Consider the following 22,247-nt stretch of genomic DNA (forward strand, 5'->3'; position numbering starts at 1 on the left):
ACAACATGGGACAAGGATACCTGAAAGATAGTCTCGCCCCTTATTTGCCCAATCCAACATGACACTCTGCAGGTGAGGGTCTCCTGCAGACACCATCTTATCAGGAGTACCACTCTGAACGATGTGGGAATCAGGTCATTATCATGTTGTGGCACCTTTCCTTTGAAATTCCCTCCCCATGAACATTAGGCAAGAGCCAACTCTGTTGCCTTTTTGGCTAATACCAATGACCTTCCTCTTTAACTAGTCTTTAAAGTTATTTCCCAGTCGGCATCTGCATTTGGAATCATTTTAAATATTTTTATTTATTTATCATTTTCAATTTTATACATTTCAATAACTTTACAATCATTTTAACATTTTGAAACTTGACTCCCTTCCCCCTCTTTCTAAGGTTCCTTAAATTTTTTATTTTATTTTCTGCTTATTCCAAATTAACTTAACTTAATCACTTATTCATCTACCATAAATGCACACTCTTATAAAAATTGCAGGTTATTCCAATAATCCTGCCAATGTTCTTATCTCTTTACAGTTTGTTTGTAAATAGTCAACAAACTATTTCCATTATTTTATCAAAAGTTTGTATCTTGATTTATTATTTTTCCGGTAAGTTTCTGCATCATTTTTAAGATGCTTCATCACTTGTAGTTGTCCACCCTGGGCTCCTTTGGGGAGGAAGGGTGGGATATAAATTTGAGAAATAAATAAATTACAGAACGGATAGCGGTGAAAGCAATGAAGCAGAGCTGTAGGGCATGCAACTGTAGCTAAAGTCATTAAACTGTGGGAGGGAAAACTAAAAATTATACCAGGGCGGGGAGAGAGGTTCCAGACTAATTTACAGGAATGAAATAAAACCTTTCATTGCCTGCCATTGTATAATCTGCTTAAGATTCAAAGTCTCACCCACCCAAACCAGGCCTGTATTTTCACCGAGTTTCCCATTCCAGCAGTGTTGCAACGTCTCTATAGCCCTTACAAAGTCATCAGCAATCAGCCCCAAAGAAACTGGGCATGTTTAGCCTGGAGAAGAGGAGGTTAAGGGGTGATATGATAGCCACGTTCAAATATATAAAAGGATATCACATAGAGGAGGGAGAAAGGTTGTTTTCTGCTGCTCCAGAGAAGCGGACACGGAGCAATGGATCCAAACTACAAGAAAGAAGATTCCACCTAAACATTAGGAAGAACTTCCTGACAGTAAGAGCTGTTCGACAGTGGAATTTGCTGCCAAGGAGTGTGGTGGAGTCTCCTTCTTTGGAGGTCTTTAAGCAGAGGCTTGACAACCATATGTCAGGAGTGCTCTGATGGTGTTTCCTGCTTGGCAGGGGTTTGGACTCGATGGCCCTTGTGGTCTCTTCCAACTCTATGATTCTATGAAACTTGAATTTTAAACCCTTGAAAGTGTCAGGCTGATTTCTGTTGACATATTTTGCATCTGCAGCATGTATTTCCCCTTGCTACTGTCTTCACAATCACCCTAGAAAGGATAGGACTAGTCACCATCTTGCAGCCTGCTTTACCTCAGGAGGCTTCACTGCTGGACAGAGATTTGAGCTAGGCCCAAGTCCACCCCTCTCCACTTTAGCCACACTGGTTCTCACATCTTTATCTGCGGGAACTTAAGACACAAGGCATCCTTTAGAAACCTGACGCATACAGTTGCAGGTATTGATCAAAATGCCCATGGAGCATTTATAAATATCACCAAGCCCTTGGCATAAGTGGCAGGGCGTAGCGAAGAGCTCTGTAATCTAACCCGACACTGCCTGAATATCTATTTCTTACAGGGTGGGTTTTTATATATATAATCTGCCAACTTTCAATGTCATTGAATGTGTTTCTGTTCTTGCATTATCAAGAAGGCACTAGCAAAACCGCTCCCAATCTGCCTTCTCTGTGTCATCCATCACGTTAAACGCCAGTGTCTTCCCACATTAGCTTCTTCACTAATGTGAGCTATTCCATTCCTGTCAGCCTCTTTGCAACACACTTATTTGGGCCTTCAAAAACCCCACAACCCTCCAATTTGGCAGTTGGGAGTCAAGGCAGCCGGAGGAGACCAAAGAAGGGCAAAGAAAGTGATTCATAGCGATGTTTAACTTGTGTTATTTGTTTCCAGCCTTTTCGCACGACGGCCAAATATCTCATTTCTTCTGAGACTGAAGCCTAGTAATGAGGTACATTAAGTGGTCTACAAAGATGTCCACATCTTTTTCCTGAACTGTTTAGTCTGGAATGAACGATAAGCAATTGAACATTTCTCTCACAGGTCCATCACTTTACATTTATGCATACTAAGTGAATGTTATCCTTTGCCTTGCAGTCCGTTCACACAGAACAATAAGCACCTTTCAGCATTTTCACTCCTCCTTTAGATTCCAAATAGTTGTTTTAGTCAGTTCCTCCCAGTCCCACCATCAGGGATGTAGAGGTAAATCCTATAATGTAGGTGCTCTTCATTACAGCCCTCCACAGCCAGGCCTTTTCTAAGATTATATATGCCCTTTTGACCAATGCAGACATTTTGGCTTCAGTACTAAGGCCATGTTGAAACAACACATTTAAAGCCCTTTGAACAGCCATGGCTCCCCCCCCCCAACCCCAAAAATGTGGGAGCTATAGTTTGTTAAGGGTGCTGAGGATTGTTACGAGATCCCTATTCGCTTTCTTGAAATACTGTTCCCAGAGTGGTTTAACAACCAATGCCTCTTCACAGGGAACTCTGGGAATTGTAGATCTGGGACGAGTTGCAGCAGTCTCATGAAAAGAGCAGCCCTCCCAAACTGTACCGTTTGGGGCTGATGGAAGTTATAGCCCCATCATCTGGAGGATGCCAGGTTGCGGAAGGCTAAGGGGAAAGAGAGAGAGAGGGAGGAAGGGAGACGGACAGACAGACAGACAGAAAGAAAGGGAGAAGTTACCTGTATCATGGGCACACACACAGGGCTTGAAGCTTATAGAGCATGTGTTCTTTCTACAGTTGGCAGTACAAGAAGCTAGACTGAAAACAACACGGCTATTACACATTCCCACAAGTTTGCTTTAAGATCACTAAATCAGTTCTCGGCTACAGGGCTCAATATCCTCAAAGCTGCCACCTTTTTAGGCCTGCTTTCTTGCCTTGAAAATAATGCTTCCATTGCTAATGGATGTGAGGATAAGTTTGCAAGCATGCAGATAACATAGATGCAAGCAAAAAGCTTTCCCCAGCAGCCTGGGGAGTGAAGATCCAGGGCTCGGCTCTGTCCCTTTCCTACGTCTCCTACTCTTTCGTCTCCTCAACCCGCAAAGCCATGCCACATACTGTTTCTTCCTTCCTCCCTCTCTTACAAAAGCTTCCAAGTTCCTTCAAAACCTGGCTCTAGGCATCAAGAGTAAGCTGTGAAAAATTAAGCAAATATGTGTGAATGTGATATTGCATACCATATTCCTAACAGTAAAACCCTAGGTTTTCTTGGCATCAAGTGTATACATTACACACAGACATGAGGCACACAGCCCAAGCTTTTTTTTTTTTTCAATGGAAAAGAACGATGAGATATTTTAAACACACCCTTCTAGTCCCTATGGACTGGAAACAGCATCTTACTGGTCATGTAGTAGCTGGCCATGAGCTCCACCCTGCTCTTCATGTATCTCAAAGAAGGGCCATGGCAGAGGTTTGCACAGGTTTGGCATTCCTTTCTGACCCCACTCCCAGCAACTCATTTTTTTCTTCCGCTCCAATTCATTCAGATTGAGCTATGCTATGGGAAAACACGATTGCCGCCAATATATTAATACATCAGCATGTCACAGGGGAGTCTACAAAGAGGCAGACACACAGAGATGAAATCCAATCCAGATGACCCACACAAAATTAAAACCCAAACCAAATGGCAACAACAGCAGAAGGACCTCCAGTCACCCATCCTTAGAAGATCTTTCGAATAAAATTAAGCCTAGCGCCAAAACAAAGGAAGAGTGGGTGTCTGTAAAAGGGCTATTCAGTGGCTGACCTCTGATTCTGCAGAAGTCAGAATCAGAATTCAAAATGACTTTAACAGATTGGAGAACTGGGCCCAGGCTAACAAAATGAATTTCAACAGGAACAAACGTAAAGGTTTGCACTTAGGGTGGAGGAACCAAATGCACAAATATAAGATGTGGGATACCTGGCTTACTAGCCGTTCATGTGGAAAGGATCTTGGGGTCTTGGTGGACCACAAGCTTGACATAAGTCAACTGTGTGACGCAGCGGCAAAAAAAGCTAACACTATTCTAGGCTGCATCAACAGAAGTATAGTGTCCAGATGAAGGGAAATAACAGTACCACGCTATTCTGCCTTGGTCAGACCGCACCTGGAATACTGCGTCCAATTCTGGGCACCACAATTTAAGAAGGATGTTGACAAGCTGTGTGCAGAGGTGGGCAACCAAAATGATCAAGGGTCTGGAAACCAAGCCTTACGAGGAACGGAGCTGGGTCTTTTTTAGCCTGGAAAAGACGAGACCGAGAGGAGGTATGATAGCCATCTTCAAGTATCTCAAGGGCTGTCACATGGAAGAGGGGAAAAGCTTATTTTCTCTTGCCCTGGCTTCAAGTTACAAGAAAGGAGATTCCAACTAAGGAGATTCCAACATCAGGAAAAATTTTCTGGCAGTAAGAACTGATCAACAGTGGGATGGTTTCCCTCAGGAGGTGGTGGACTCTTCTTCCTTAGAAGTTTTTAAGCAGAGGTTGAGTGGTCATCTGTCATGGATGTTTTAGTTGAGATTCCTACACTGCAGGGAGTTGGACTAGATGACCCTTGTGACCCCTTCCAACCCTACAACTCTGTATGATTTTATCATTCTATGAAAGTGGGGGCACCTGGAAAATGGCCAAGGACAGGGATAGGGAACGCAAAGGGTGCTCATCAATGGTTCCTCTTCATCCTGGAGAAGAGTGACTAGTGGGGTGCCACAGGGTTCTGTCTTGGGCCCGGTCTTATTCAACATCTTTATCAACGACTTGGATGATGGACTCAAGGGCATCCTGATCAAATTTGCAGATGACACCAAACTGGGAGGGGTGGCTAACACCCCAGAAGACAGGATCACACTTCAAAACGACCTTGACAGATTAGAGAACTGGGCCAAAACAAACAAGATGAATTTGAACAGGGAGAAATGTAAAGTATTGCACTTGGGCAAAAAAAATGAGAGGCACAAATACAGGATGGGTGACACCTGGCTTGAGAGCAGTACATGTGAAAAGGATCTAGGAGTCTTGGTTGACCACAAACTTGACATGAGCCAACAGTGTGACGCGGCAGCTAAAAAAGCCAATGCAATTCTGGGCTACATCAATAGGAGTATAGCATCTAGATCAAGGGAAGTAATAGTACCACTGTATTCTGCTCTGGTCAGACCTCACCTGGAGTACTGTGTCCAGTTCTGGGCACCACAGTTCAAGAAGGACACTGACAAACTGGAACGTGTCCAGAGGAGGGCAACCAAAATGGTCAAAGGCCTGGAAACGATGTCTTATGAGGAACGGCTAAGAGAGCTGGGCATGTTAAGGAGTGATATGATAGCCATGTTCAAATATATAAAAGGATGTCACATAGAGGAGGGAGAAAGGTTGTTTTCTGCTGCTCCAGAGCAGCGGACACGGAGCAATGGATCCAAACTACAAGAAAGAAGATTCCACCTAAACATTAGGAAGAACTTCCTGACAGTAAGAGCTGTTCGACAGTGGGATTTGCTGCCAAGGAGTGTGGTGGAGTCTCCTTCTTTGGAGGTCTTTAAGCAGAGGCTTGACAACCATATGTCAGGAGTGCTCTGATGGTGTTTCCTGCTTGGCAGGGGGTTGGACTCGATGGCCCTTGTGGTCTCTTCCAACTCTATGATTCTATGGAGTTGAACAACGTGTCAAGGGCCACAGGTTCCCAAGTCCTGGTTACAGGAATGGAAGAAGAGCCTGCTGGATCAGGCCAGCAGCCCAACGTACTCCAACATCCTGTTCTCAGAGTGGCCAAGCAGATGAGCACAGGAGCAATCTCCCCTCCTGCAGTTTCCAGTGCTGTAGTGGATCTAGGATGATAACCTCAGTAAACAGCTCAGCTCATATGGGGGGAGAAGGTCTTTCTGATACAAAGCCCTAAATTGCCTACCATCAGGTTAAGTCAACACTAGCACTTGGAACTGTGCCCAGAAGCAGAGATAACTGCTAAACAAACCAGACTGAATTTAGAATTCAGCCATGGGGGCAGGGGTTTCCTAGCAGCAGAACCAGCCCATATCCTAAATGAGAACAGCCACTGCCATACCCAATTCTAGACAGATCAGCTTTGCTTTCAGCCTTTTTGATGGTACTTCATAAACAAGGTTGCCACATACAGATTCTGAAGGAGCTCTTGGACCTTTAATGCCAACAGAAAATATCACCAAATGTAGCTTTTCCCATCTCTGTAGCCTTGTGAAGAGAGAGAAAGATAGCTAGGTTTGTTCTTTCTTCTGTGCAAGATTTTTAAAAGGTACATGAGACTTTGTGGACATATGAAGAAGCTGCCTTATTCTGAACTCAGACCACTAGTCCATTTAATGCAGGCTTCTCCATCCTGCTGCCTTGAGTTTTGGACTATAACTCCCATCAGTCCCAGACAACGTGACCAATGGTCAGAGATGATGGGTGACATCCAAAACATTTGGAGGGAGCCAGCAGGAGTTTCCCAGGCTCTCGCGAAAGGTCTCTCCCAGTCCTGATAGCCTTCATAGTTTTAAACAAAGAATAGATGGCAACCTCGTCCGTCTGTCCCTGTATGTTATGTAAACTCCATCGTGGTGACTGTGGAGCAGCTCCAAAGCAGAAGAAGGTGATGCTCTTGTACAGGAAGGCCAATGGGATGTAATGGTCACAGCAGACATCCTGAACCATATTTTTGATTCTACCAACTCTCATCATCCCTGACTTTTGACCATGCTGGCTGGGAAAGACTGGAGAACATCAGGTCAGGGGAAGGCCCAGTTAAGTGGCCAAGGTTGTTATCCTGCCCTGATTTCTGCTTAGATGAAGGACAGGTTACTAGTATGTTGTTGTTGTTGTTGTTGTTGCTAATAATAATAATAATAATAATAACAACAACACTTTAAATTCATTATTTGCAAACATTAAAGTAGTTATTACAGTCGTACCTTGGACCTCAAACACCTTGGCTCCCGAACAAATCAGTTCCCGAACAATCAAAACCAGGAAGTGAGTGTTCCGGTTTTCAAATGATTTTTGGAAGCCGAACGTCCAATGCGGCTTCCGATTGGCTGCAGGACGCTCCTGCAGCCAATCGGAAGCCACGCATTGGTTTTTGAACAGTTCTGGAAGTCACACGGACTCACAGAACGTATTCTGTTCAAGAACCAAGGTACGACTGTACTGTAAATACATAGCAATAATAGGGCAGATTCAAAACACCAGTTGTGTCCTGCACTGCGCCATTCTGGGCAAGCATATCTCTCTCTCTCTCTCTCTCTCTCTCTCTCTCTCTCTCTGTGTGTGTGTGTGTGTGTATGTGGACAAACGTCAGCTTCCTCGGCCAGTAAAGCAAGATGAGGGGTCCTTTACCTTTATCTTTTTAGACACATGTACTCCACCTTGAGTTTCTTGGAAGAAGGGCAAGATATAAAAAATTCTAAAAAGAAGGAAGGCACATCCTTGATATTTCTTTGGCCCTATTAACCATTTCAAAGAAACCACCACACAGATACAGTTCCATTAAATCAGAGAGACTGGGTGTTCCCCAACGCAACACCGGAGCACAACTTCCCTTTTCTGCGCATGGCACAATTTCTCCGTGGAACCCTGCCAAGGCTTTAAAAAAAACAAATATCACCACTGCAAGCCTTTTGACATCTGTCACCACTTCTCCTTTCGCACTGGAAACATATGCTCCTGCCAGAGCCTGGGTAAAAAGCTGATGCCTCAGTAGTTATTTCTAGTTGACAACATGCGCCGTCAAAGCAATCGCTCACAGTCTCTGGAGTTCAGTGTGGCCCCCTGCAAGGCAGCATGGCCTCTCCGTCAGGGTGGAGCTCCTATTCTGACAGTTCCATCGCAGGGTTCTCTCTCTGTGACACCTTCTTAGCAGAATATACACGTTTTTCGTTTCAACTCTCGAGTAGGAATTATTCCTTATATTGAAACTTTTGGCCAGAGCTCTTGGTATATCCTTTTCAGTGTATTTTCAATAAGACCTCCCCTTTTTTGGCTTGGCTTTGCATTTAACATCAGAGGCAGGTTAGCGTTCCTGCTTCAAGAAACCAGCTTGTGGAGGGATTCAGGAAAAATATACCCCCTGCCAAAAAAAGAAAAAGAAAAGAAACCAACAGCCCACCACCACAGACAGAAGAGTGGATGAATGCCAGCGGAGAGCATTTATTCCACCTCACTTGTCCCTCCAATATAGGGAGCCCAGGCAGATGACCCAGCTGTGCCAATTCAGGCAGAAGATGGCTTAATAGGAACCTAGATTCCTGGGTAAGGAGATCTCTTAAGTCACCTAGCCCAGCTCTTTGCCAACGGGGAAAACAAGAACAACAAAACAAAAATACTCAATATGCTTCTGTACTCTGAACAGCGCACAGCCTCAGCCTCCAGGCTGTGTGTGAGTGAGAGAGAGAGAGTAGTAGTCGCCTGCGGAATAAAAAGAAAATAACTCCAAATGGATCTAACAATTACAGCACTACAAGTGGACTTGGGGTAGTGTGGGGGGCAGGCGGGGATATTATTCCCCAAAGCAGTGGAGCTCTTCTTGCCATTTTTGTACAGCCTTAGCTGCAAGGATACCAAAAGCGCAGTGTATCCACAACTCTGACACTTGGCATCCTTTGGAAGTCCAACAATATTCTGTGAAGGGTGCACAGCAGACTGCAGGAAAGGCCCTTCCCCACAGGCACTGGTTGTTAAGTTTGAGATCAGCAGCAGCGACAAGGAGCTGGACAAGCCAGTCGCAGCTCCCTGAACAGCAAAGCTGGGTGCAGGATTGACAGGTGAGATCCAAATGATCTGGAGCAGATAGGGGAGAAGGCACACATGTAAGGTGAGACTCCATTTGGAAGCCTGTTCTGGCCTCCTCACCTCAAAAATAATACTGTTGAGTTGGAAGGGCAACCAAAATGATCGAGGGGACGGAGGGACTCCCAAAAAGGCTGCAGTGCTTGGACGATTTTAGTTTAGAGAAGAGGCAGCAGGATCAAAGTTTGTAAAAATTGTACATGGCATGGAGAAACTGGATAGAGAAAAGTTTTTCTCTCTCCCTCTCTCAGAACTCATGGACCTCCAATGAAGCTGAATTTGGGAGAGATTAAAGAAAGTGCTTCTTTATACCAGCACGCAGTTCAATTACGGAACTCGCTCCCACAGGAGGCTGGGATGACCACCAATTTAGGTGGCTTTAGAAGAGGATTAGACAGATTTCCTGGTGAAGGAGACTCTCAATGGCTATTAGCCGTAATGGCTATAATCTGCCTCCACAGCTGGAGGCAGCCATACTTCTGAACACCAGCTGCTGGAGACCACAGGAAGGCTGAGTGCTCTTGTGCTCCATTCCAGCTTGAAAGGTCTCCACAGGCATCTGGTTGGCCGTGGTGAGACCAAGATGCTGGACTTAGATGGGCCACTGGCCTGAGCAAGATAAGACTGGATAGAATTATGAACATTATTTGGACTGATCTGTGGATATTAACGCAGTAGCAAGAAGATGATTGGAATCATTCGGAACTTGAAATATGGGTCCCCTCAACAAAAATCTAAAATTCGGTTTTGTAATTCGGAATTTGTGTGATGTGATTTGATTGGTCGGTTAATAAAAATTATTTAAAAATAATAATAATAGATGGGCCATTGGCCTGATCCAGTAGGCTCTTCTTAGGTTCCCATGAAGGGAGGGGGAGAGGAAGTGCCGCTGAGCAGGCAGAACGTCCTCTTGCAAGCGGGACAACTTTGCTTGTCTGAGTTCATAAATCTCTTCCCTGCCACGCAACACACGGGACACCTGGGTCATCTCAAAAAGTACAGAGGGTAGGGCTGTGTGCCCTCGAAGGAAGAGGGCGGCTGCAGAAAAAGAGATGGCAGGTGGAATGAATGAGCATAGCCCCCACAAAGGTCTCTCAGGGGTGGGCAGGGGGTTGTGGACAGGCAATTCCCCCTCCCGGTTCTCTCTCTCAGCAAGTGTCTTATCCAAAGTTGATTTCAGAAAGCATGAAGGAAGATTCATTGCTGCTTTCTCCATTTTTGTCAGTTACATCTAGTTGCCCTAGTTACCAGATCCATGGTATCTAAGGCAACCGGGCTTCATAGGACAAGGACGACACAATAATAAGCTTTAAAATACATGTAACAATTTCATGCCGGGCAGAATAATGGTCAAGTGGGAATATTTGTACATGTCCTGAGTCGCTCCGGAGCAATGATGGGATATTGTATTGCATACCCACACAATTACAGCTCGGAAGGAAGCAGAGGACACTGTGCGAGGCAGCAGAGAGTCTGTCCCAACCTCTGTGGTCTGATTTTGCAGGCCACAACACCAGCAGCAAGCCCAACTCACAGAACTTTAACTTAGCAATTAGTTTTGCCAAGGAGTCAACAGGCTCCCAGGGATGGGGGGGAAGCTGCTCCCCAGAAGGGACCTGAGGTCTTACGGTTTCCTATGAATCTTTTTATTTAGTACATCCATATCCGGCATTTCCTTCAAACAGCAATGGTTCCAAACTACAAGAAAGAAGATTCCACCTAAACATTAGGAAGAACTTCCTGACAGTGAGAGCTGTTCGACAGTGGAATTTGCTGCCAAGGAGTGTGGTGGAGTCTCCTTCTTTGGAGGTCTTTAAGCAGAGGCTTGATAACCATATGTCAGGAGTGCTCTGATGGTGTTTCCTGCTTGGCAGGGGGTTGGACTCGATGGCCCTTGTGGTCTCTTCCAACTCTATGATTCTATGATTCTAGCTCAAGGTGGCACTCATGCCTCTCTCCCTCTCCATTTTATCCTCACAACAAACCTGTGAGGTTGGGTCAGGCTGAGAGACTGTGGCTGACCCATCACCCAGGGAGCTTCACAGCTGAGGGGGGATTTGAACCCTGGTCTCCCAGGTTCTGGTATGGCACTCTAACCACTAGGCCACACTGGCTATTTTCTTCCGAGCAAAAGAGGACTCATTGTGTCAGCTGTGAGCGAGAGGCCTCCAAACTCACATGGGAAACTACTGGTCCATCTAGCTCAGTAAAGTCTACACTGACTGGCAGAGGCTCTCCAGTATTCCAGGCAAATGTTTCTCCCAGTCCTACCTGGAACCTGGGATGTTCCGCATGCCAGGCAAATGCCCCATCCCTGAGTTACAGCCATGCATCCTAGAAAAATCAGCTGCTGGCACAGCTTTCTGCCTCTGCTTAGCAGAAGAGGACACCATCCCTTGCGACCTGCTTTTCCCTGCGAAAGGATCCCCAAAGTGGCTTAACGTAATGCAAACACAATAGCAAAGAGCAAACAATATGGAACATTATCTGACAGCGACAATGCTATCTTCAACCTACAGGCTTTCCATTCAGTGTTTAAGAAAGAGGCTCCGGCTCGGCTGAAAATAAATACTAAATTCATAAACAGTATATCAATTAACAAGCGGGTAGTAAAACAACCTGTGTTTCAGCCAAAGGAAGGCACACGCTTAGCCCCATTACCAGCAGGCAACATACTTAAAAGCATCTGAATGTATTGCCGCAGGTTCTGTATCCAAAGGACCTTGGCATCCAATTCTCAACATCCCTAGTTGGAGAGGTGATTGTGTTCCGCTGTTGGAGAAGAACGGCGACATGGACAGGAAATGCTTAAATAGCCACTGCAAGTCAGGGTTGACAGTCAGGCTGTTTTAAAGTCAGGCTGCATATTCTGAACTTGTCTCCTAGATAGGTAGCATCAGCACCTGAAAACTAACAGGCAGCCTACCTGAAGCAAAAGGCAAACAACGGCTGTCCTCTCAATACCATCTTCACCCAAATATGCTGTGGTTTTGTGCAGCCCCTTGCAGGGGAGAGGATTCCCCTAGCTTCCCACTAGCAATTCCAATCTGTGATTCACCCCAGGTCTGAGCCCTCACTCCACGCTACCTGAAATATTTGGGGGTGGGGGGAAGAGAAGAGAGCAAAGATTATTTCCAAAGGAGATAATTGCCCTCCAAGAAAGCCACATGCCAGCTACCATGGCAATTCAGCATTTCTAAATTCACATGAGAATAGAATAGAATAGAAACTCGTAGCACTGGTGTATATGCACATATATCCTCAAAATGAAGCAATGAAGTACTCCTCCTAAGCAGAAAAAAACCTGCTTTACCTGCAACGGCAGGAAACGGCAAGAAACTCTCATTTTTAAAAAGCAGCAAGTACAGCAAAGCTACCACCCAAAAAGCCAACCACACTAACACACTACTCCACACACCGGGCATATTTGGACAGAATGCTAAACCACAGCTTAGAGCTACAGGGACAAACCATAGGCTTATGCACTCCCCCCTCTACATTCGCCTCCATCACAATCACAAATAGAAGTACAGAAGCATTCACTTATTTCAACTAACCACACCTTGTCATTTTATCTGAATCAGGAATTGGACTCATTTATAAACTATGGTTTCTTTTCTTTGTTTATAGGATTAATTTGCCCGCCCTTCACCACAATGTCCCAGGGCAGGCAACCACAAAGAGAAAATACAATTTCAAAACAGGTAAAAATCGCTACAATTTTAAAACACATAAAACCATCCCAAAATGGAGCGGAGCAAAATAAATTCATCAAAGGTGTCGAACGAGCGAGAAACCACAGCCTGATTTTGGGTTGTTTGCACAAATCATAGATTAGGCAAACCACAGCTTGCCCCTGTTCAGACAAACTAAGATTAGTTTAAACTAAAAGATGCTTCAAAACTCCTCCTTGTGGTAACACCAGAGACAAATTGGGAAGGGGTAAAATATATAGCTCCAGACTCATTTACGGAACACTACACCATGGTTTACAGCTTATGTCTGAAAATGACTACAGAATAATGTCGTGGCTCTGCGCAAAGAGCCAAACTAGAAGCATGACAGCTTGTAGTCCATTAACTTGTGCAACTATACTCCATCACTGACCCCTCCTGAGAAAATCAGGAGACTAAAAAAAGAAGTAAGCTAGGTAGTTCCATTAAGGCACTCTGTTCCAATTCAGCATCTGATATCCCAGGTCCAGTGCTACTCTCATTCTGAAAGCTTCCAAAACAGGAACACAGCTAGTATTTTAAATTAAGAGAGGAAAAGAAAGAAAATAATTTAAAGCATGCAGGGGTGGTCAGGGGATCACACAAGGTGAGTTGTTCTTTATCAACATCTAAAAAATTTAAAAGGTATGCATTTTGGCAAAAGTAAAAGCAAGCCACTTGTTTCTTGTTTTAAGCTACCTTCAAAAGCTAGAAAGTTCAATCGGTTCCTTAGTTTTAAGGTCGGTAACAGGAACAGGGAAGACTTCACGCAGTGCTACTGTCACAAAGCTAAAAACTTCACAGAACACCATTCAAAGGAGTCTCACTGAAATGCAGCTTTCTCTTGAAGGCATGACATAACTTTCTATAATATTTTCTACGTGTAGTATCAGAGTAAATTGAAAAGTAGGAAATGAACATCATACAAAATATAATGAACAACACATGTATCCCCGCCCTCTGCAGAGTCTGTTGCATTTTATGTACAGTGGTGCCTTGCAAGACGAAATTAATTAATTCATTCTGCAAGTTTCTTTGTCTTGCGGATTTTTCGTCTTGCGAAGCACGGATGCACCCTGGTATTAACGGTTTTAAGAAAACGGAAACAAACTCGCAAGACGTTTCGTCTTGCGAAGCAAGCCCATAGGGAAAATCGTCTTGCGAAGCAACTCAAAAAACGAAAAACCCCTTTCGTCTTGCGCGTTTTTCGTCTTGCGAGGCATTCGTCTTGCGAGGTACAACTGTATTGTCTTGACCATTTCTCGTTTAATGAACTGTTCTCATCTTATTTTGTTGTGATTTGGCGATTAGCTAATCATGACCCATTGAGCTTAATGGGTCTATTCTGAGTAAAACTATCATGCATATTCTTGAACTTCGCTCTTTTTTTAAAAAAAAAGGTACATTTTGAAGCTTCTAGTCGAGAACACCAAATGGCGGACGGCGCCGGTGCTGTGCAAGGGGCAGAAGGAGCTGGAACAGCTGCAGGTGGAGGAGCTGCTGCCAGGGGAGGCTTCCGAGGAGGCTTTGGCAGTGGAGGCCGAGGGCGTGGGAGAGGACGTGGCCGAGGGTGTGGAGCTCAGGGCAAAACTGAAGACAAAGAATGGATTCCAGTCACCAAACTTGGTCGCCTAGTAAAGGACATGAAAATCAGGTCTCTGGAGGAGATTTACCTTTCCCCCCTTCCAATCAAGGAGTCTGAAATCATTGACTTTTTCCTGGGCTCATCCCTGAAGGATGAGGTTTTGAAGATCATGCCTGTTCAGAAACAAACCCGGGCTGGTCAGCGCACCAGGTTCAAGGCCTTTGTGGAGATTGGTGACTACAATGGTCATGTTGGTCCTGGGGTCAAGTGCTCCAAGGAAGTTGCCACCGCGATCCGTGGGGCCATCATTCTTGCGAAGCTGTCCATTGTGCCCGTGAGGAGAGGCTACTGGGGGAACAAGATCGGCAAGCCGCACACTGTACCTTGCAAGGTAACAGGTCGGTGTGGCTCCGTACTTGTGCGTCTCATCCCTTCGCCACGTGGTACTGGAATTGTGTCTGCCCCAGTTCCCAAGAAATTGCTGATGGCTGGTATTGACGACTGTTACACATCAGCCAGGGGCTGCACTGCCACCTTGGGCAACTTTGCCAAGGCCACCTATGATGCCATCTCAAAGACTATAGTTACCTTACCCCTGATCTGTGGAAAGAGACTGTGTTCACCAAGTCACCTTATCAGGAGTTCATTGATCATCTTGCAAAGACTCATGCTACCAGAGTATCTGTGCAGAGAACCCAAGCAGCTGCTGTGGCAACTACCTAAAAGATGTACTTTAAAATAAAGTGGCCAAGAGTGATTTTTTTTAAAAAGGTACATTTTGAATCTCTATACTTTCCCACAACTCTACTTCTGCACATACAATTTAAAAATGAAATGATGGTTCCTTGGGCTGTCATAATCTGGAAGCTTTAATACCATGGGGGCACTATGACAGCTGTTTATTTAGTCCCCACTTTTCCTCTAAGGAGCTCAAGGTAGCACACATGGTCCCTCCCCGACCTCATGTCATCCTCACAACAACCTTCTCATGTAGGTTAGGCTGAGAGATAGCGACAGGCCCAAGGTCACCCAGGGACCTTCACGGCCGAGTGATTTGAACCCTGGTCTCCCCTTTCTTGAGGAAGAGCCAAAGCTCAGTGGCAGAGCATCTGCCTTGCATACAAAAGGTCCCAGGTTCAATCCCTGGCCTCTCCAGGTGGGGCTGGACCACTGGTCTTCAACTGATGGATGAGTGGGGACCCACTAGTGAGTCACAGCCTGATCCAAGGTGGGTTGCAACAGAAACGCTACCACCATGCAAATACCTGGCAAAAAGAAAAAAGAAACGGGTCTCCAAATGCATGTTTGGGTTAAAAGTGGGTCCTGAGTCTGAAATGGTTTCCAGAAGACACCTGGTGTAGACAATACTGAACTAGAAGGACTCACAAAGAATGTTTGACAGTGGAGTTCCGATAGTATGGGGAAATCTCACATTTGTTTCAAGACCACATGTCATTCTACTCACCCCGTTTTTACATACTACCTTTTTTCTGAAGCAGTATGATTTTAGGGTCTAGAATCAAAGTGACCCGACAAGATAAAGGGATTTAATTACAGATAACAGAGTTACTTTCTTGTGCGGAAATTACAGTGCTGAATGAGACTTCAGCTTTATCAATATTTACAAATTAGGTCATACTTTATCACACAGGCTGAGAGAACACAGTGTGCCCAAATCTTTAACTCATTTTGAATAACTTATTCACACTGAGAAGCCGAAGGATGATTAAGAAAATTAAGATACTAGTGTCTTTCAATGGAGAGCTAGAGTTGCTTTTTAATGCATTAATGGAATCTCAGTCCTTCTTAATAGATACTTGGAAGAAATTTGGGTAGAGTTTTGCAAGGGTAGCCAATGAGGTGCCCTAATAGTTGGTTTGCTCCAAAGTGATCATGGAGAAAAGATCAAATCTGGAAATATTCAATCCAAGGATGTGCTGATTGGGGAGGATGTGAGTTGTAGTCCAAAACATCTAGAGGGCCAGATTAATCTAGCGAAGGCCAGATTAATCTAAGACTTTCAAAGGAGGGAGCAGTAATGAGGAAACTTCTTGAAGGCAATATTGCCTTCCTTTCTTGCCTATATTTGGACTGGCCCAACTCCGAAAGCAGTGCCTATTAAAAAAAGAGAGAGATGCTTGGCTGAGCATCATCCTATACATGACAGATGCTGCACAACATTTCATGGATTCCCTCTGTCCTGTCCTATCCCCATTTTTAAAAAAGGGATCACAGAGCAGAATTCTACAGCCTCAGTAAATGAGATCAAAATGTATCTTAGTTACCGTATTTTTCGCTCCATAAGACATACTTTTTTCCTCTTAAAATCTAAGGGGAAATGTCTATGTGTCTTATGGAGCAAATGTGTGGTCCCTGGGGCTGGGGGGGGGGACCCGGGCTTCCCCCGCCAGCCCTGACCTGCTCTTTGGGGCTGGGGGAAAGTCAGGCTTCCCCCACCGCCAGCCCCACAAGCTCAGGGAGCAGTGGGAAGGCTACTCCTTTCACTGAAGCCTTTCCTTTCACCTCTCCTTTTGCTGAAGCCAGGAGAGTCCTGCTCTCCTGACTTCAGTGAAAGGAACCCGAAGCCTCCGGAGCGCAGCGGAAACTCCCACTGCGCTCCAGAGGCTTCGGGTTGCCTTCACTGAAGTCGAAGGCAATGTGGGAGAGGCAGAGCTGCGCAGCACCCCTTCAGCGAAAAGGGAGGAGAAATGGAATGGGCTCCGTTTCTCCTGCGGCTTCGCTGAATGGGGCGCTGCGCAAAGAGGGGGAGAGTCTTTTTTTCTTGTTCTCCCCCTCTAAAACAAGGTGCATCCTACTGTTGGGTGCATCCTATAGAGTGAAAAATACGGTATGTAATGGGGAAATGTGATAGTTTAGTGGCAGAGCATCTGATCTGCATACAGAAGGTCCCCAGTTCAATCCCAGGCATCTCCAGGTGTGACTGGGAGAGACCTGAGCCTGACAGCTGCTGCCAAATCAGTGCAGACAACACTGAGCTATATAGACCAATAGTCTGACTCCATATAAGGAAGCTTCCTATGTCCCCATTGCATAAACATTTTTTTGTATTTCAGGAAACTTTTTATTTTTTATTTTTTTGCAGTTCTGATAAAAAGTGCTGGTTGAAACCTGCCAGCGCCTCAGCAGGAACCTTTGATGCAACCTCTGCATCAGAGAGGAGAGAAACCTGTCAGCACAATCAAATCTGATTTTGCAGGACTTTCTAAGATCCTGGGTATGTTCAGTGTTTGCTGAATACAGAGACCGACTCCACTGATGCTCTGCTTAATAAGCAAGTGTTTTCCTCGTGTTCTCTTTTATGAGTAGAGAATGCTCAGCTTGCAGAAAGATAAATCCATTCGTTGCATATCCATGGAGCTACCTCCTTTCCCAGAAAATGAATGGGAGTACTTTGCACATGGAATGTTGGGTCATGTTGGACTTCCGGAGGCGGCGCGAAACAGCAATGGCGGTCCTCTTCGCGCTGTGAAGAGGGGCTCCGCGAAAAAGGGTCGTCCGCTGCGGCAAAGCGGAGACCCATCAAGAAAAACCGCAGGCAGAGCGAGCCTGCGGCCGTGGGACTCGGCGGGCGCCTTGAGCCCCCCCAGAAGCGGAGAAGGAGCCTCGTAAGAGGCTCCGGAACGTGAAAGGGGGAGCGGCGCTGTGAGTTCATCGCTCTTTTCGTGGAAGCAAAGCTGCGCTGCTGCTGCTGATGAGCGCTGACCTTTCTTCTTGAAAATATCGGAATTGGAGCAACATACCCGTGAGTAAGGGGTTTAAATTCTTAATCTAAATTGAAGAAATTCGGCTGAAAACGGGAGGCGAGTAACAGGAAGTCCGCCTCCCGACTCTGCTAATTAGATCAAAGCAAGGGCTCTGAAGCGAGCTGAAGTATTTAAAAGGGACTGTAAAACTGGAAGAAAGAGTGCATTGATAGACTTTGCATTTTGAGGATAAAAGGGAAAGAATTGTGAAACTTATGGACTTTTACTTTTTGGAACTGTCCCCCTATCTTTGAGCTAAACGGAGTTGAAAGGGATAACCAGGAGGACTGGAAAAAGTTTAAGGACTATTTGAAAAAACACTATAAGCTGTATGAATGTTAAAAAAAAATGCACCTTTCAGGAAACTCTAGCTTCAGCAAATGTAAGTTAATGAAATGAAAATTAAGACACAAGAATTTAGAGGTAAAATAATGAAATAACTTTATTGTGTTTAATACAAAGCATACAAGAATTGGGTTACAGTAAAATTGAAATTAGGGAACATGATAAAATGGAAGATACAATAAGTTTTGAAATAAGTTAACAAATTGCTGATGTTTTATATGACAGGGAACGTAGGGTTTGGAGGATGTGGGGAAGTCCTTTAGATTGGATGGAAAAAGAACATGGAAATTTGTTATTCTTCTATTCTATTTTCTTATAACTATTCTTTATTCTTTTTTCTGTATTTCTTAAAATTAATAAAAATATTTTTTAAAAAAAAGGAATGTTGGGTCATGTTGGGGACCAAACAGAAAGTGGCAGTGTTTGCAGTAAACCGGAAAATCTAGTTTAGCAAGGAAAAACAATACAGTGGTGCCTCGCAAGACGAAAATAATCCGTTCCGCGAGTCTCTTCGTCTAGCGGTTTTTTCGTCTTGCGAAGCAACCCTATTAGCAGCTTAGCGGATTAGCGCTATTAGCGGCTATTAAAGGCTTAGCGGCTTAGTGGCTAAAAGGCTATTAGCGGCTTAGCGGCTTAGAAAAAGGGGGGGAAGCGGAAAAAATCGCAAGACTCGCAAGCCGTTTTCGTCTTGCGAAGCAAGCCCATAGGGAAATTCGTCTTGCGAAGCGCATCGAAAAACGGAAAACCCTTTCGTCTTGCGGGGCACCACCGTACGCTGTGTGATCACTCCCACTTTGTTGCTCCCTGGCTGGAAGCAGCATAAAACCAATAAGGAAGCCATGGTTTCCTGTTATGTCAGAACCAAGAACTATGGTTTGCTGGTCCCTAACAAGTTCCAAGCCAAAAACAAACCATGACTTAAGGTTGACTAAAAATCATGACTTGTTAGGGAGCAAGAAATCACGATCCCCAATATGGATGGAATGAGAAGTCAAAGCTTCCTGGCTTGTTTAACCATTTACACCAAGGGAGGAGCAAAGCATGAGCAATTGGGTAGCATGCAGTAGCATGCGACTCATTCATGCTAAAACACACTAAGGTCCACTTTTAAAGGCCTTATAAAGGGAAGGGAGGGAAAGGTTTTCAGAATCACACAGCAGTAAAATGTCCAATCAAGGACAGCATTCTAAATCGCTTAACTGTGGTGGTAACTTGTCTCAGAAATATTTATTTGTTGCAGGATTTGGTGCAGATGAGTAATAATTATATTGCAATATGATCAATTAAAATAGCAATCAGTGCACTCTCTCCTCCCCTTCTGTACCCGACTTTAATACAGGATTTCCAATCTGCTCTGACACATAAAGCAGGAAACTGAAGTTTGAGTGCTCCTTACACATTACAACGGTTTGCCATCCTAATTTGCAAAGCTGATTTCAACCAAGGTTTGTTGAACTGAAAATGTGATCTCTGAACCAGTTTGGTGAAGTGCTTCAAGAATTATTTAACCCAAAGACTGGAAAACTACATTTTGTTTCTAGTTAAATCAGGGGCACAGTTCTGGTGTTTCAGCGATCAATAAGAACTATAATCTTAAAACCAGCCATCCTTGGGACGATACTCAACTTTCCCCTGCTGAGTACTTCTTGTGGATCTTGGATTAGTCTTTTCATTCAGCTACAACTTTTCTCTATCGCCATTGTTTTTAAAACAGCCTTGAAAAATTTGAGCCCAATCATCCTGACTCCTGAACTCAGGATTTGCACATGTTTGTTCCCATAAAACTCCGAGCCAAGCCCTAAAGTCTGCATCAAAAATAGATAAAAGGAATCGAGCTCCTCTTTGGTTTGCATAATTTGACATTTCTGGGGTGGAAAAAGGGAAGGGAAGAGAGAGAAATGAACGGGGATTAGGCATTCAAGCCTCACACCACTCCTTACCTAGTTAGTACTTCTCTGGTTTATGACTTTCAAGTGACACTGATCATGCATTCCCGACAGCTTCATTATTCTCAGTATTCTAAAGGTGGCCAGTTCTACACCCGATAATATACCTGATGGAGATCCTATGGATACATGGAATGTACTCAGCCCAGACCATTTTGAAGCCCTGGGGCCACATTCCCTTCTGGGCAACTTTCTGGGAGCCACAGGCCAGTAAGGTGCAAGGGTCAGAAACAAGACTGGGTGGGACAGAATATGCAAATGTTACCTTTGTGCAATAGGCTATATACAACTCAAATACCCCTTTCCACCCTCTATTCAGGCAAGCAGGAGTTCTTGTCACAGTTCAAGGACACATTCCCTCCAGGCAAAAACACTAAAGGAGGGTGATGAAGCAGAGTTGCCCGGTGGAAGCAGGTGTGGCCTGGGGAGAGTGCCAAGGGCCAAATAGAGAGGCTTGGAGGGCCACCTTTGGTTCCCCACCCCTGGCCTAAAAAAAGCTGTCACACCTGGTGACTTCCAATCCATACAGAAACCACCTGAGTTTCAATGCCCAATTACCCTAAAAGTAATTTGTACTCTCTGAATGTACGTCCAACTGGTGCTCCCAGACAGTAGTGGATCTCATACATCGACCTGGTTCGTGACCCATTGCCTTACAGACACAACTGCACAGCAGGACAAAGGAAGCTGAAGATCCCCAAGTGAAAAAGGAGTGGGAAATCTACCCCCAAAAAAATGCTGACTTCCATCCAACTTACCCACACAGCAAGCTCCCTGAAGCCTCCCAGGGTGGCTGGGGAAACCCTGTCAGATGGGCGGGGTACAAATAAAATAATAATTTTATTTACTGTACAAGTAATGGCAGTGCAAGGCAGACTCTAGAATGTATTTCCTAAGTAGGGCTTGACTGAGGCCACAGGGTTGTTTCGGATCAGACCTGGGTGCAAACCTCTGCTCAGTCATAGGCTCCCTGAAAACCTCTTTGTAGACTAGGGAGATGTATACGTGTACAAAAAACACATTAAGCGTTCACCTTCATTGTTTGTCATGAAAAGTAAGTACATGACAAACACCTATTCAAAAACACATCTATCAGACAGGTAAGGTCTCCAGAGAGCCAGAACTGGCTGTAGGTTCCCTGCTGAGTACGCACTTAGTGACGGAGCTTACACTACGGATCTGTTAATTGGCAATACTAATAGGGAACTTCCAGTACTGGACAGAAAAGAATCTTAGAAAAGCAAAAGGGCAACATGAGCCTACAACAGGAAGTTTTGCTAATGAATGAGACGGAATCTCTGGCCTATGAGCCAAATCTAGCCTGCCACACCCCTTCTGCCTTAGCCACGCTCCCATTCAACTCCTCCCCTTCTCATATCGCCCAAACCCCATCCCGGGTCATCACAGCAGCTGTGGTCACTTGTGAGTGTTTGAAATGATGAGGTGATCTGGGGCCGCAAAGGGACGGGGTTAAACTGGTGATTCAGGAACAGATTGCTCTCTTTTTGCATTGCCAGCTAAGCGCTTTGCCTCGCTGTGCACCAAGAAAGGGTTTCTCGTTTTCAGCACATGGCGAGAAAGACAAGCTGAGAACGGGGAATGTCTTTCTTTCTAGGCAAGAGTGTGCAGGGTGGTGCGCTTTGGTCCCGCCCACTGCCGGCATGCAGCCTCCAACCACTTTCCACAAAGAGAATGTGGCCGTCACATCACTGCACATCCACGGAAATACCAGCTTCTCCTAAGCCGCCTCTTTTATCACCCACAAACACAATCTGACTGAGACCGAGCTACAGTGGTGCCTCGCAAGACCAAATTAATTCGTTCCGCAAGTCTTTTCGTCTTGCGAGTTTTTCGTCT

At 45.0% G+C, this 22,247-nt stretch overlaps 1 protein-coding gene, 1 long non-coding RNA gene and 1 pseudogene across 6 annotated transcripts in view; 2 read left to right on the forward strand and 1 right to left on the reverse strand.

The window, feature by feature from the left end:
- Positions 1-22,247, reverse strand: part of LOC310841777 (phosphofurin acidic cluster sorting protein 2-like) — a 180,659-nt gene that overhangs the window by 124,092 nt on the left and 34,320 nt on the right. The window lies entirely within an intron of this gene.
- LOC310842204 lies at positions 1,460-17,698 on the forward strand. Its single transcript, XR_014562995.1, has 3 exons — positions 1,460-2,183; positions 12,668-12,741; positions 17,439-17,698. It is a non-coding gene; the product is annotated as an uncharacterized lncRNA (long non-coding RNA).
- On the forward strand, positions 14,162-15,097 carry LOC310841973 (small ribosomal subunit protein uS5 pseudogene; annotated as a pseudogene). The gene has a single exon. The product of its transcript is annotated as a small ribosomal subunit protein uS5 pseudogene (transcript).

The sequence above is a fragment of the Podarcis gaigeae genome (genome assembly GCF_964106915.1).
Source record: "Podarcis gaigeae genome assembly, chromosome: 3".
Lineage (NCBI taxonomy): Eukaryota > Metazoa > Chordata > Lepidosauria > Squamata > Lacertidae > Podarcis > Podarcis gaigeae.